Raw genomic sequence first — 17441 nt, forward strand, 5'->3', positions numbered from 1 at the left:
TAGATTTTTTGAAGAATAATTTTTGTGGTGGCTTCTAACTATAAATAGAGATATGTTATTGCCATCTGATTAAAATTCTGAAAACAATGTTGAGATGGTGAAAAGCATCAGGCATACAAAGGAAAAATGTAATAAAGCTTAGCTCACAACAGACAAATCAAATTTATAGATATCCATATCATTAAGAACATGGGAAGTGGAGGGAATTCTAGATTTACTTATGTGATAACCATGGTTTATAAGCATTGGGGAACCAATAGGATACATTAAATGGAAAACTGTTGATGTTCCATAGTCATATTTAGCTATAAAAGGGAAAATTCTTAAAATTGAAGGGACTGATAGGAAATATTAAGAGGAACAAATCTGTTTCTACATAGAGTTTATTTAAAATCATAAGAATCGAGACTTATCCAGTCTTTAACATTCTCTTTTTGGGGAAGATGGTTGAGAAGGTGGTTGGCTTACAGCTTGAAATGGCTTAGGAAAAAGCAAATTATCTGGCATCCTTTCAGTCAGGATTGAGGCCTGGCCATAATACTGACATAGCATTGGTTGCATTTTTCAGTGTCCTTTGATGAGCTTGGGATGAAAGTACTAATGTACATCCATCCTGGTTTGTTCTCTTAGCAGCCTTTGTTCCCTTTGATCCTTCTGGGATGAATCAGAGGATTAGGAGTGTGAGACATTGTGCTATGGTAGTTTTCCTTTCTTTGGGACCAGTTCCAATCAATGTTGGTAGTGGGCTGAGGTCAAGTCAGATGCCCCTGCTTTGTGGTGCCTCAGGCTTCTACTTTCTTTTAATTCCTATTTAACATCTAAGCTGCTGGAGAGGTCATTTGTGGTCATGAGATGTCATATCACAGACCTTTGCCATGGACTGACCAAGCACCACCGCAGAGGTCCTTCCTTCCTTCCTTCCTTCCTTCCTTCCTTCCTTCCTTCCTTCCTTCCTTCCTGCCTGCCTGCCTGCCTGCCTGCCTGCCTGCCTGCCTGCCTGCAACCCCCCATCTCATTTTGAAATGACTCTTGGTGGCTTACAGCAACCTTTCCTGGTTCTTAGATGCTGTGGAGTCTAAATGGAGGGAGGGGAGTCTTTGGTTCAAGACTGAGTGGCTGTGGGTTTTTAAGTTTTATGGCTCTGTAAATCTTCCATCTTTAACTCTCCCTGGGGATGCACTTCCTCAATCAGCGGTATTGTGCAATATGAGGTTCCTCCTGAATTTATGGTTATTGCCCAAAGGTAGTTGGCAGCTGCCGCTGTGTGAGGAATTTACATTGGTTTGTCTTATGGGCACCCATTCCTTACTCACAGTTGCACCCATTCCTTACTCACAGTGAAATCGTGTTTGTGGCTTTGCCTGTTCTGTGGAACAGCATCCTCCCCGGAAATCTGGATAACCTTGGCCCTGTTAGGTTGATGATCTGGTGTTCCCCCAAGTATTTGGGCCAGGAAATTAGACAAGCTGTGATGATGATGTGCCTTTTTGTTTTGGGGGTTAATCTAACAGATTGTCATAGGGTTATATATTGTTGTGGTAGTTGTGTACATTGCCCAGAGTCATTGCTGTAGGATGGGCGCTCTATAAATAATTTAAATAAAAAATAAATTCCACAATAATAGAAGTCCAGAAAGAGTCCAGAATATCTATTTAGTAGCATTCTATAAAAAGCTTCCTTTAGGCAATGTGAACCTAATGAGGATACTAAATTTGTAGAAAATATGTATGTTATAAGAAATTATAGAAGTCCATTAAAGCATTAAAGGAATTGCTAAAAACCTATATATTTGAACCTGAAAAGTGGTCAAAGTGGTTGGGTTGTTAGACAACAAAATAATGGAATGCACACTCAAGAAAAATATGGAGATTGCTGAGAAATTAAATGAATTCTTTGTATGTGTCATTGCTACAGAAGATACAGGATAAATAACTGAGCAGATTGGATTCAATACAAGATGACCCAAAGTCGAAGACAGGAAATTTGACTGTTCTTTTTGGTTTGGGGTTTTTTCATGAGACATCTTAATGTACTACCAATGTTCATTGTGATTATTTAAACATATCTTGATTCTCCTGTAACCATAGGTTTAGAGGACAATATTAATTTATTGAAATTTGAGGGAAGAAAAAATAGCACAACTATTAGCACATTTAGCAAAATTATTAGTACAATTAGCACAATTATCTTCTCTTAGGGCACTTCAGTTGGGGCCCTTCTCATCCTCAGTAGTGTTTTGATTGTAAAATGAAGATTAAATAATAATAATAGTACTTTCCCCCCCTCAGATAAAGATCTTTTCAAACTCAGATGGACCATACCATATCAATATGTATCATGTATGAATTTATCTTTGAGATCCAAGTCTTCCACAGCTGAAAATAAGGAAATTGCCAGCAGTTGCTCCAGTCAGGAGCACAGATGTTCATTATACACATGAAGTGTCTGGTTAACTCACAAACAGCAAGAAGAATATTTTATTTTTAAAAATAGCTAATGTTTTCACTCCCCTCAGGGAAAAAAGGGTAAAACAGCTTTTATTTACTCAAGCAATGAACTGTTCATATGCTTTGGACTTTTACATTGTCAGCATTAATCTTCATAAAATTCCAGATGCTCTGAGTGAAGTATGTGTATTAAAAAAATGAAACAAAACATTTAAAATACTAGCTAAGTCAATTCAACAATAGTTTAATTATGAAGTTCAGAGTTGGTTTCCCTTCCAGAAAACTTTTTTTGGGGTAAAAAAAAAAACATTTGAAAAAAACAATTATGCAGAACTATATTGTGAAGATTTTTATTTTCACATTCTTGCACAGTTGCATTCTTTTCTAATATGCTATTACTGAAAAAATAGGAAGTAACTTAAAGACCGGCTTTATTTTTTAAATAATAATTGTAAAACTGCAGTAATTGTACAGCAGAGGCTGATGGCCAAATGCAGTTCTATCAAATCTTAAAGTGCCCAGAAGCTTCCAAAAGTTGTTACTAAATTTTAATTTCAATACAACTGAAGTAAGATGTTATTAAATTATGCCCAGAGAATAATCATATCAACTGTATTTAGTTTTTATTAAATGGAGGGAGGAAATTTAGTGTTTTGTCCTGACCCTCCCTCCCTTTTGTATCCCAGCATACCTCTCAAAGGCCAAGTGCTGTCTTCACCCTGGATAACAAAATAATGTACCTCATATGAAGCATTAGAATAAAGATGTAGCCAATTGTGGCAACACAGAATGATAATGCATAATGCACTTATGTATAAAATAATACAAATTACTGTATTTTGAGATTAATATAACAGTGATTAAAATAAAGATTAATGCTTAGATGCCAATTTCTGGACTTCATTGTGTTGTCATTAAGTCTTCCTTAAAATTTCTTTTGAATGTTAGCAGACTGAATGACATGAGGAACAATACTTATCTGTACAATGACTGGCAGTGACTTTTTCTTTTCTGCCACATAGTTTCCTATTATTTTTACATTTCAGACATATTTCTCCAAGCAGAGAGGAAAATGAGTTTTGAACAGACTGAAGTTGCCTTGGGCTTTTGATTACCTCATATTTATATTTGAGAAGTGAATCCTATATAAGCATGAGTACTTTCTGGGTGAGGGTAGTATTTTGAAAATAAAATTACAAAGCAACGATAGCAAATCTATGAGATTTTTATTGTGTGGTAAGGTCAAAGTTTTATCTGAATGTGCTTATAAATTTATACCTGAAGGCAAATAACTGTGAGCCTGAAAACCAAAGACCATTGTTTGACCCTTGAAAAAGGTGATCCATTTAAAAAATAAATTTACTTTACTATGCCATTTTTTAAAAAATAAATAAATAAAATGGAACAGTTGGCATAGTACTGCTAAAGGTGTCCATACTTTAACCCACTTTTAAAATAAAATCTAAAAACAGAACTAAACCAAGTTGCTCGTTGTCTTTGATTTAATTTTACAAGAAAATAGATTAAGTACAAAGTTTTGAATAGCTACACCCTTATTCTGTCAGTGTACAAATATTTGACACTGATACACTATGCTATTGTCATGCAATTCCTGGAATAGAAGCAACTATTGATTAACTTTCAGCATTTCAAAAATATTGCTGTAGGCAATAATATGAAGGAAAGTCATTATACTGAACATTAACTTACACATTGACTATCTGACTTCCATATTTTCTGTTTTGGAATAATATTCAGAATTGTTCAACCATATTTCTACAGTGTTTCAAAAATAATATTAAAATACATTGATGAAGAGTGAATGCTTGCATTTTTCAGTTAGAAAGTTGTTAAAATATACCGTAGTTAGTAGACTAAAAATTCACTACAGAGTTTTTTGTCAGTTAATAATTTATGGTTGCATTAAAATAATGTCAGTGTGTAGAATATATCTTATCGTATATTTTTGTGGGTCTGATTTTAGTAGCATAAAAATGAATGACACAAGTCATCTACTTTTTCTCAAAATTATATGTTGCAGTAAATTGATTTTGCTGTGCTTAATTTTGTATGTAAGTAATATAACTGTAAAATATTTTTTATAAAATATGTATTGGATTGATATACAACTTTTAAAATCCTAAATATATGGAAGTGAATTGTAGAATGTAAATTTAGTATTATTCTTTCTAAATACAGAGTTCTTATTTTTGCTTACAATTATAATTTTGAAAAATTAATCCATCAAAACTATTCAAGACTTTAAATGACGAAAAATATTAAATACATTCCACGTACCTCTTAAGAATACATTATTTTTACAATATTTACACATTAGAATAGAGAGACATTTATGCCTGTACATCAATTATTAACCAATGTTTGATGTCTATAGCAGAGTAAGTGAATTTTTCTCTTCAATTACTATTTGATATATAAGTTGTTTACAAATTGTTAAATATCAGCTTTTTACATATCCATAAATAATTTCGTCAGTGGTACGTATAGTTTATTTACAAATATTGTGACCTAAAAGTCTGTATTTATAAAGAATAATTCTGAAAGTAAGCTTTAATAATTTACTTTCACACATTTGAAGTACTTAACAATATATATCATGTTTATTTTAAACCATTTTTAAATTTATTAAAATTAAATTTGATGAATTACCATAAATTTTACATTAATTTATCATATATGAAATGAAAATCAATAAATCATTACTTTATTTAATAAATAATGAAACATTTCTCATAAAGATATAGTTGCAGCTTTACATATCATTTCCTTATTGTCCCAAATATGCAATAAATCATAATTTTAACGAACCTCTGTTTAATGTACTTTGGATTCAATGGATTGAGCGTTTCCATTCTTTGCATGCCTTAAATCCCATTCACAGTTTTACACATGTCTAAAATATGTATGCTTAAAATTTCTTTTGGATTTAACAAATCTTCCTTTTCGTCTTGTTGAGGATTCACTGTAATGGATATCCATTATGGAAGCCCATATAAAGTATAAACAAATTCTGAGAAATAAGAGGTGAAAAGATTGCAACAGCAAACTGGCCAATGTTATCATATTGATTTTGTTCTCAATAATTCCTTGATGTCATTTACATGATATTTTATTAACCATATCCAATATTTATTTATTTATTTATTTATTTATTTATTTATTTATTTATTTATTTGTTTGTTTGTTTGTTTGTTTGTTTGTTTATTTATTTATTATTTAAATTTTTATACCGCCCTTCTCCCAACACACAGGGCGGTGCACAGCCACAATAAAACATGTATATCCATAAGTTTAAAAACAGTTTAAAACATATTAAATAATTTGGCCCTATAGTAAAAAACTAAAACACCCCTTTAAATTAGTTATAAAGCCAGCACAGCCTGTTGAAACTGTAAAGTCTTAAGGGCACAGCGAAAGGTACGTAGGTCAGGGATCATACGTATCTCCGGGGGCAATTCATTCCAGAGGGCACGTGCCCCCACAGAGAAGTCTCTCCCCCTGGGGGTCGCCAGTCGACATTGTTTGACCGACGGCACCCTGAGGAGTCCCTCTCTGTGGGAGCGTATTGGCCGGTGGGAGGCTATCGGTGGCAGAAAGCGATCTCATAAGTACCCAGGTCCTAAGCCATGGAGTGCTTTAAAGATGGTAACCAGCACCTTGAATCATACCCGGAAGACCACCGGGAGCCAGTGCAGCTCGCGCAGGAGAGGTGTTACATGGGTACACTATGTCGCTCCCATAATCACCCACGCGGCCGCATTCTGGACCAGTTGGAGCCTCCGAGTGCTCTTCAAGGGGAGCCCCATGTAAAGAGCATTACAGTAGTCCAGACGGGAAGTGACGAGGGCATGAGTCCAGAAAGGGACGCAACTGGTGAATCAGGCGAACCTGATAAAAAGCCCCCCTGGCCACAGCCATCACATGATCTTCTAAAGACAGCCGTGCATCCAGGAGGACGCCCAAGTTGCGAGCCCTCTCTGAGGGGGCCAAGATCTCACCCCCAATAGTCAGCGATGGAACCAGCTGGATATACCGGGACGCCGGAAACCACAGCCACTCGGTCTTGGAGCGGTTGAGTCTGAGCTTGTTTCCCCCCATCCAGATCCGCACGGCCTCCAGGCACCGGGACATCACATCAAGGGCATCATTGGGGTGGTCCGGGGTGGAGATGTACAGCTGAGTATCATCAGCGTACTGATGGAACTTCACCCCAAAACCACGGATGATCTCACCCAGCGGCTTCACATAAATGTTGAACAGGAGGGGCGAGAGGACCGACCCTTGCGGCACCCCACAGACAAGTCGCCTCAAGGTTGACCTCTGTCCCCCTACCAACACAGACTGCGTACGGTCAGAGAGGAAGGAGGAGAACCACCGCAATACGGTGCCCCCCATTCCTAACCCCTCCAACTGGAGCAGCATGATACCATGGTCAATGGTATCAAAAGCCGCTGAGAGGTCTAATAGGACCAGGACAGAGGAACAACCCCTGTCCCGAGCCCTCCAGAGATCATCAACCAATGTGACCAATGCTGTTTCCATGCCTGAAGTCCGACTGGTACGGATCTAGATAGACAGCGCCACCACACTCTCAACAACCTTCGCACAAAGTGAAGGTTGGAGACTGGACGATAGTTCACTAATATAGCCGGGTCCAGGGAAGGCTTCTTGAGGAGAAGCCCTCACTCAAAGAAGTGTTAATAATCACCTGGAGCCAGCCTCATGTGACCGCCCGGGAGGCCAGCACCAACCAGGAGGGACACGGGTCCAATAAACATGTGGCAGTGCTAAGTCTACCCGGAATCCTTTCCACATCCTCGGGAGTCACAAACTCCTCCCAGATAACACTCTCAGGACCCACCTCCTTCACCCCATCTGAACCTACCCAGTCGGAGTCCAGGCCTTCCCGAATCTGAGCGATTTTATCATGCAGATATTGCACAAAATCCTCAGCCCTACCCTGCAAGGGGTCTTCCCGCGCTCCTAACTGAAGTAGGGAGCGGGTCACCCTAAATGGGGCGGCTGGGCAGTTCTCTGCAGACGCAACAAGAGTGGAAAAATAATTAGATTTTGCTGCTCTTATCGCCACTAGGTAGATCTTAATGTGAGACCTCACCAATGTTCGGTCAGATTCGGAACGGCTGGCCCTCCAATCGCTCTCCAGGCGTCTTTTCCAGTGCTTCATCTGCCTCAGCTCCTCAGAAAACCAGGGAGCCAACTGACCCGGCAGCGGGTCAGAGGCCATAAAGGCACGACACGATCCAAAGCTCCAGCGACCGCCCTATCCCAGGCGGCCACCAGTTCTTCAGTCGAGTCATGAGCCAGAGCCTCAGGGAATAGTATTGTACAAATAACAGTATTATGTCTGTTGATGCAATAAGTGCAAATCCTATTTAACTTCAGGCAGGATATTCTTTTATATTCTGCTTGTGTTTCTGCCAAAAGATGTCACATAGTCTTATATCCAGAGTGAATTGTAGATATTATCCTTAGAAAACAGTGACTAACAATTAATTTGCTGACTGGGCATTTTTAATAGTTTGGTCTTTTTCCATATTAAATATATACTGTAAATAATGTGAAACATAGATATTACATATTCTTATTAAATAGATTACACAACAATACTAATATAATCTACCAATTAATTTTCATCCAACTGGCTTTGTGCCTGAGACAGGACTAGCCTGATTTCTAGCCTGATGCCTTAACCACTACATCAAAGTAGCTCTCAACAAATAAACAGTGGTAATAACATAGTAGTAGTAGTAGTAGTAGTAGTAGTAGTAGTAGTAATAATAATAATAATGATAATAATAACAACAACAACAACAACAACAACAACAACAACATTTATTAAATATGGCAGTAGAGCATATGGCAGTAGAGCAAGTTATGGCTAGTAAGGCAGAATAAAAAATTGAAAATCTTGTATAAACTGATTTAAATTCATTTGTTATGGAAAGCTTAAAGGCTCAGTGCATAAATATAAATATGGTTTAATTTTAGTGTTAAAATTTACCTCAAAGCAAAATATTAAAACTTCAATTCAAAATATTAAAACATTAATCAAAGTGGACTCATTTACATCTGGAATCAAAGTTAACTGGCACAAAGACAGAATATAAGTATAGAGGGGATAGGGCAGGCATGTCCAACCCGCAATCCATGGACCACATGCAGCCCTGAACAGCTAGTAATGCAGCCCCACAAGATCATAAACTTACAATTATTATGTAATTTATATACATTAGGTATATTATATATTTTATATGCGGTCCAAGACAATTCCTCTTCACTCGGTCACTCAGTGAAGCCCAGGCAAGCCAAAAGGTTGGACTCCCATGGGTTGCAAGTCTTGTGGGGCAAATTATTTTAATGATATTCCAACTCTGTACAATATAGGTTGTCACAACTGTTCTAATTTCTGAGGTTTCCGAAATTAGAAAACTGAAAATAAAACATTAAGACAATTGTTGAGGCTTAGTCTAGGTAAGGTTTTTGCATGTAAAAGCAATACATGGATTTTTTAAAGGCAGTCATGAAATAGACATTGTGATTTTATATTTTGAAGCCCACTATTTTGTCTGCCTTTTGTTTTTCAACTCTAGCTACAATGCAAGTTCAGATGACAAGTAGAGAAGCCAAAACAGGATGAATCTTTTTCCTCTAAATTATTTTATTTAACAATAAATATCTAAGAAAAGTGGAATTCTAGACTGATTATATTTTTAATGAGGTAATGAGCTTCCTGAGTGAAGTGGTCTATGCTTTGTCTCATTTTTGAAATGACGAATTGACAATGTCAAAATAAGCAGTATACTAGAGGGAAATAGTTTTCCTGCGAAAGTTTCTCATTCTTTATGAGAGTCAAAGCACTGTCATAATTTACTATGCAAGAGTCATTTTGTGGGATTTATTTGAAAGAATGTCATTTTTGATATGTTTAGAGATTCCTGACCCATATTTAATGCTCAAAACTTTTAAGTGTTCTGAAATACAATAAATCAGCTTCTGATTTTTTAATAAAAATGAACAAACCACATATCTTTCTAAGTTGCTTTCATCTTAGAAAATAGTGTTTATATCAGTTTTCCATCAAAAAGATACTATCACAATTGGTGTTGCAGATCCTTCAATTCTGCATGTTTTTATTCAAAAACATGTATTTAAATGGTAACGCTATGCTGAGTTTCATAAAGCATACAATTTTATAAAGCTATAATCTTATGTAGTTTTTTTTTGGGGGGGGGAATAGGCTACACTTTGTTTTACTATTGGAACCGGGTCATGCTGTCGTGAGAGGGCAACAATGACTGAAGGTTCCCACTTTGGGTGACCCCAATTGGACTCAGGAACCCACTGTGGTGAGAGGATGGCGAGGATTAACATCTCCTATCATTCACGGGTGTTGTGGGAGGACACCTGGGAATGGAGGTTCCTGTCTCCTGAGATGGACCAGCTTGATACATCCCATTCTTCATGGACAGTCCCCTGTGCCTTGAGGTTCAGGGATGGTAGTACAAACATACACAAGAGCGGACTTGGTTGCTCTGAGGAATGCCCCCCTTTCCTTGGAATGGCCTGCTGGCCTGGCGAAGATCTTCCTTAATGACGGGTCCTGGGACCCCGAGAGGTGGCATGAGGGCATTAAGGGTTTTAGTAAGGGGTCGTTATATTGTTTTTTAGCCAAATTTTTAAGGGGTTTGGGGAGGGGGGCGGGTTTTGACATCCGGCCGGTGGTTGGGGGGCCCTGCCGGGTCGTTGCCAGGTCAGGTTATGGGGAGTTGGCGGAGGTTTTGGTGCGGTGCTGGGTCACCCAAGTGCACCAGGGGTGAGGGTGGGATTTCAGATACCGGTTGTGATTGGGAATGGCTGTAGGTGGAGGAACGGAGGGCCGTATCAGACTTTGGGAGCCCGTCCCCGCTATATCCGAGCGGTGGCGCGCTCCGACCCTCCTGGTTCTATCCGACCTCCTGGGGGTTTGAGAGAATGGGGCCCTGGGCTTAGGCTGGTCTATTTTAATGCTAGGTCTGTGGTCAATAAAGCTCCCCTCATTCGTGATTTGATTGAGGAGGAAACCACAGACCTGGCTTGCATTATGGAAACCTGATTGGGCCCAGAGGGGAGTGTCCCTCTGACTGAATTGTGCCCACCAGGCTTCCAGGTGCTGCACAGCCAAGGGCCCAGGGTAGGAGGGGGGTGGCGGTGGTTATTAGGGAGGTCCTTAGTCCGCGGGAGGTCACTGCTCCTAAGATTGATGGATGTGAGGCCCTCCTCATGAGGTGGGACCCGTATGGTCAGTTGGGCTTGTTCATTGCGTACCTGTCTCCCAGCTGCATGTCAACAGCCCTGCCCGGGCTACTCGACGCCCTCTTGGGGCTGGTGGTGGAGTTTCCCAGACTTATTGTTCTGGGGGACTTCAATCTGCCATCCCTGGGTGCGGTGTCGGGGGTGGCTCGGGAGTTCATGGCTTCCATGGCAGCGATGGACCTGACTCAGATTATTCAGGGCCCGACTCATGGGGGGGGGTCACACGCCCGATCTTCTTTTTGTCTTGGAGCAGTGGCGAGTGGAGTTCGGTGGGGGATTGCCTTCGATTTATCCCCTGTCATGGACCGACCACTATCTCCTTCGGCTAGGCTTCCGTTACGCCGCCCTTCCTCACTAGGAGGCGGAATCGACCATCTGGTTCCGCCCCAGGTGCCTGATGGACCCTGAGAGGTCCCAGACAGAGCTTGGGATGATCTCTCTCTCTCTCTCCCACGCCCCGGCCACGACCCTGGTGGAGACCTAGGAAGAGGCTGCTGCCAGGGCTTTGGACTGGGTCATCCCTTTGCGGCCTCTGACTCGTCGCAGACCCCGGTTGGCTCCCTGGTTTACTGAGGAGCTCCGGGGGATGAAGCTGCGTAGACGAGGCCTAGAGAGCTGTTGGAGAGCCAGTCGTTCCGAATCTGACCGATTTCAGTTAAGGTCGGCCACACGGGCCTACCTGGTGGAGTTGGCGGCGGCAAAGCGCCGCTACTTCACCGATGTCATTGTGTCTGCAGAGAATGGTCCGGCTGCCCTGTTCAGGGTGTCCCGCTCCCTTTTAAATCAGAGGTTGAGGGAAGACCCTTTATAGGGATGAGCCGAGGAGTTTGGTCAGCACCTGTCGGACAAAATCGCTCAGATTCGGGACGGCCTGGACTCTGACTAGACCGAGTCAGACGGGAGTGAGACAGCGGGTCTTGTGCTTTGGGAAGAGTTTGACTCTGTTACCCCAGAGGAAGCGGACAAGATCATGGGGAATCTGAGTGCGGCCACATGTGTGTTGGACCCGTGTCCCTTCTGGCTGGTTTATTCAGCCTGGGAGGTGACACGAGGCTGGATCCAGGCGGTGATAGCGGCTTCTTTGAAGTAGGGTAACTTCCCGACCGCCTTGAAGGAGGTGGTGGTGAGGCCCCTCCTCAAGAAGCCGACCTTGGATCCAGCTGTTTTAAGTCATTTTCGTCTAGTCTCTAACCTCCGCTTTCTAGAGAAGGTTTTTGAGAATGTGGTGGCACGTCAGCTCCCGCTGGTCCTGGATGAAGCGGATTACCTTGACCTGTACCAATCGGGTTTCAGGCCCGGGTACAGCATGGAGACGGCATTGGTCGCGCTGGTGGATGATCTCTGGAGGGCCCGGGACAGAGGTTATTCCACTGTTCTGGTCCTATTGGATCTTTCGGCGGCATTTGATACTGTTGACCACGGTATCCTGCTGCATCACCTCGGGTTGGGAGTGGGGGGCACTGTTTTACAGTGGTTCTCCTCCTACCTCTCGGGTCGAATGCAAGTGGTGTTGACAGGGGGGGCAGAGATCTACCTCGAGGCCCCTCACTTGTGGGGTGCCCCAGGGGTCAGTTCTCTTGCCCCTCCTGTTCAACATCTATATGAAGCCGTTAGGGGAGATCATCCATAGTTTTGGGGTGAGGTATCATCAGTATGCTGATGATACTCAGCTCTTTATTTTCACCCCGAACCAACCCAGCGATGCCCTCGACGTGATGGCCTGGTGCCTGGAGGCGGTATGGGTCTGGATGGGTAGAAACAGACTACAACTCAACCCTGCCAAGACCGAGTGGCTGTGGGTACCGGCATCTCGGTTCAGGGGAGAGGTGCCATCGCTAACTATAGGGGATGAAGTTTTGCTCCCTGTAGTCAGGGTGCGCAACTTGGGCATCCTCCTGGATTCACAGTTGAGCTTAGAAGATCATATAATGACTGTGACCAGGGGGGCATTCGCCCAGATACGTCTGGTGTGCCAGTTGCATCCCTACTTGGACCGAGATGCCCTACGCACAGTTACTCATGCGCTGGTCACCTCACAGATTGACTACTGCAATGCTCTCTACATGGGGCTGCCCTTGAGGACCACTCGTAGGCTTCAGCTGGTGCAAAATGCAGCCGCGTGGGTTGTGATGGGAGAACCCCGATACTCCCATGTTACACCCCTCCTGCACGGCTTGCATTGGTTGCCGGTTGCCCTCCGGATGAGATTCAAGGTGCTGGTGATGACTTATAAAGCCCTACATGGCTTAGGTCCAGGATATTTGGCAGATCACCTACAGCCAGCAACGATATCCCATTGCCCGGTTCGCGCCCATAGAGAGGGCCTGCTCAGGGTGCCGTCAGCTAGATTGTGCCGGCTGGCGGCCCCCAGGGATAGCGCCTTCTCGGTGGGTGCACCCACCCTCTGGAATCAACTTCCCTTGGAGCTCTGATTAGTGCCTGACCTTCGCACCTTCCATCGTGAATTAAAAACTTGGCTTTTTAAATCACTTGACCTGGTCTGATTGGGGGGGGGTGTTAAGGGTTAAATTTTAAATTTTTTAGATTTTAGATTTTATTTTGTATTGTGGCTTGTGTTTTTATTATTGTGAGCCGCCCTGAGTCCATTGGGAGATAGGGCGGCATATAAGCCGAATAAAATAAATAAATAAATAAAATAAATACACTGAACGCAAAGCATTCCATTCATAGTTTAATAACTGGATACAAAGACAAGTGAGAATCAATGTAACTCTTTATTAGCTGCCATAAACACAAAACAAATTAAATACTGTGAAAAAAATATCAAGAGTGAATACTATTATGAAGATAAGCATACATTAAATTTCCAAATGAGATATTGTCATCAAAAATTTTCAGAGCCAAATTGCTTGCAGTAAGCCATGAATGAAACCCCTTCTCACCAAAATTAGATTCTCTTATTTGAGGATGGCACTAGAACATATGTGGAGATAATATGTTCCAAAATATCCAGAAGAATCCTTGCCACTGTGTAGGCCAAACATATTTTGAATGCTTTTATATCATGCGATGTAAAGTTTTAATCATAATGAATTAATAATGGAGATTTTGGATGTAGTTAATAAAAGTTTTTGGATGTAGTAACATTTTTTATATATCAGATTCCCATTTGAAAGTAAGAATACTTTCAAAAACCAGGGCTGCAGAAAGGAAGATAGGTGTATGTAATGCACTAACACAGGGGTGTCAAACTTGATTTCATTGAGAAATGTATGAAGGTTGTGTTTGACCTTGGGGTGGGGTGGGGGGGTGGCCATCTCAACAGCTTCCAAGTCTGACACACTCATTTTGGGGACACCTGTGGTGGCCCGGGCACCACAGATGCCCGGATCACCACAGGCGATCCATTGTCTCCAGTGGAGGAAGGCAAGACCAGGGAGAGCGCCAAACCCTGGTCCTCCAGAAGAGACTTGCTGTCTGCTGGTGGCCAAATGGTAAAGCAAGACCAACCTTCCTTCCTTCCTTTTCCTTCCCTCCCCTTTCTTCTTATTCCTTCTCTCCATTCTCCTTTCTCCTTCCTTCCTTCCCCTCCTCCTTTCTTTTTCCTTCCTTGCTTCATTCCCATCTTCCCATCTTTTTCTTTGTTTTTCCTTTTTTCCTTTCTCCTTTCCTGTTCCTTCTTGGATGCTCAAATGCAAAAGGGGAAACATTTCCCATTTTGTTTTGTTTTTAGTTTGTATTGCTAGCCCTCTGTTAGCCAAAATGGAGCCTGGGCATGGGCCTTCAGTTAGACACCACTACTGTAAGTGGATTTTCCATGAATGGGATTTTCCCATGTATTTTGATAGGAAATGTAGACAAGGCAGGCTCAAAAAGTATGCACCCTCCTAACCATACCCATGTGCTCCATTGGCCCTGTCCATCTTGCTCTCCAAATACATGGAGACCTAACCCTAATCCTAAATGCATTTTCTGCATATAGGATTTTTCCATGTATTTTGCTAGAAAATGTAGATAAGAGAGGTTGGAAAAGTATGTACACTGCTAACCATACCAATGTGCTCCAAATCCATTGATGATGTCCACTTTGGTCTCTGAATTCATGGAAACCTAACCCTAACCCTAAGTGGGTTTTTCTGCAAATGGGTTTTCCCATGTATTTTGCTAGGAAATGTAGATAAGGCAGGATCAAAATTTATGCACCTTCCTAACCATACCCAGGGGCTTCGAATTCAATAGTTATATCCATTTTGCTCTCCGAATTCATGGAGACCTAACCCTTACCCTAAGTGGGTTTTTGCGTGAATGGGATTTTTCAATTACTAGAAAATGTAGATAAGGCAGGCTCAAAAAGTAGGCACTCTCCTAACCATACTAAGGGGCTCTGAATATATTGGTGATGTCCTTTTTGCTCTCTGAACTCATGGAGACCTAATCCTAACCCTAAGTGGATATTCCATGAATGGAATTTTCCCATACATTTTGTTATGAATCCATTGGTGATGTCCATTTTGCTCTCCAAATTAATGTATACCTAACTGTAACCCTAAATGAATCCAGTGGTGATGTCCATTTTGGTCTCCGTATTTATGGATTCACTTAGGGTTTGCTAGAAACCAAAGATAAGACAGGGTGCGAAAGTATGCACCCTCCTTATCATACTGGTGGGCTCTGAATCCATTAGCAATTTCCATTTTGCTCTCTGAATTCATTGAGACCTAACTAAACATAGGTGAATTTTCTGTGAATGGGATTTTTCCATGTGTTTTACTAGAAAACGTAGATAAGAAAGGGTGGAAAAATATGCACTCTCCTAACTATATCCATAGGCTCTGAATCCATTGGCAATGTCCATGTTGCTCTCTGAATGCATGGAAACCTAACCCTAAGTGGGATTTTCCAATAATGGGATTTTTCCATGTATTTTACTAGAAAATGTAGATAAGGCAGGCTCAAAAAGTAGGCACCCTCCAATGGCAATGTCCATCTTGCTGTCCGCATTCATGGAGATCTAACCCTAAGAGGATTTTCTGCCAATGGGATTTTCCCCTGTATTTTGCCAACAAATGTAGATAAGGCAGGCTCGAAAAGTATGCACTCTCCTAACGATACCGATGGGCTCACAATCAATGTCCATTTTACTCTCCAAAGTCATAGAGAGCTAACCCTAACCCTAAAATATATGCAACTTTCATCTGCAAATGCTAATTACTTATACTTATATTATATGTGTGACTGTCATGCATATTTCAGGAGCAAGAACATTTAATGAAGCAGTCAGTCTTTTAATGAAACATTAAAGTGTCAGCTTTTGGTTTTACAAATGGCATTGTAAACAACAAGAGTATATGGACATACGCACACATATACCTACTCACAAATCCATAGTTACTATTATGAAGACTTTTCTTTGATTTTTGTCCAGTTTATTGAAAGAAAAATATAATTTTTGTGGTTGAAATTTTTGGAAAAAAAAAACTGGCATAAATGTTTCCTTTATTATAGGTGAGCTGATTATACAGTTATACATAGTTATTTGTATAGTTATATAAATTTTAGATCATTCAGTCATTCATATCTTTAGGTCTAGTATGTTCAGGGGCAGGAAAGTAGTTAGGGACTTGAATACAAACCCCCATGTCTGTCAAATATTTGCTGCAAACAACCACCAACCATGGTTTTTACTTTTTTGTAAAAAAAAAAAAAAAGGTGATCTAAATCAAATACCAAAATCCAAACAAAAAATATCTGATTGTAAATATTTTTTTATTTAAGCGATATTAAATATTGCTTTCAATAGTTAATGTATATATCTATATCTTTATTATTTGAAGAATGTATAGCCCTTAGTGGCTTTGTCCAATATAAAGAAGAACTAAAACGAGGTGTAAATTGTGTAAATCATTATCATGCTTCTAGGCTATTGCACAGAGAGTTTAAATATTAAATATTTTGCTTCCTTCAGCACAGTAGTAACCCTCCACTTCTTAGTCCAAGTATACAATAGCAGTAGCAACTATGTACCTTTTGGAAAATGTCACAGAAGACTAAAGTTTCCTTTGTAATAGTGCAAACTCAATCATTATTCAATTATTACTGTGCATATCCAACCCGTATGAACTTTGAGATAGATTCATAATTTTGTCTTTCATGTGAAAGGTGTGGAAAACGTGGTGTTTTCCAGTTTATCATTTCTACAAATTTTACAGATTCATCTTATTAAAAGCAAATAATCTCCAGTAAAATGGAAAGGACCAAAAAACTGCCCTATATTTTACTGAATATTTGTAAGCCTTTAAGCAATTGTTGTATTTCAGTATACAAGCCAATTAAAGAAAGAATGCAATTTATGGTTAACAATGTGGCCTTTATTAACATTTAAGAGACAATTATAAATGTAGATTTGTCCACAATGTATGTGGCAAAATAGCAGTCTTTACACCAAGAACTGAAGCTGATAATCTATGTTTTACTGTTTCAGCAGAAAAATGAGAGAGATGGAACATACTTTAATTCTAGCCAATCTGCAAAATATTTTATTCAGGGTCTATGTTTTTGTGATTAGCAACAAATACCTTCTATTAAGCCATCCAATGGGATGTAAGGACCAATCTATCCTGCTTATACCATTCCATTTTCATTTGTAGCCTCATCTTACAACCTCTATCAACTGCAGGCCTGTTCAGAAATAATTGCAGT

At 40.6% G+C, this 17441-nt stretch overlaps 1 protein-coding gene across 7 annotated transcripts in view; it reads left to right on the plus strand.

Annotated features, from left to right (window-relative positions):
- Positions 1-17441, plus strand: part of KDM4C (lysine demethylase 4C) — a 230819-nt gene that overhangs the window by 181761 nt on the left and 31617 nt on the right. The window lies entirely within an intron of this gene.

Source organism: Pantherophis guttatus, chromosome 2, assembly GCF_059756535.1.
Source record: "Pantherophis guttatus breed Tessera chromosome 2, ASM5975653v1, whole genome shotgun sequence".
Classification (NCBI taxonomy): Eukaryota; Metazoa; Chordata; class Lepidosauria; order Squamata; family Colubridae; genus Pantherophis; species Pantherophis guttatus.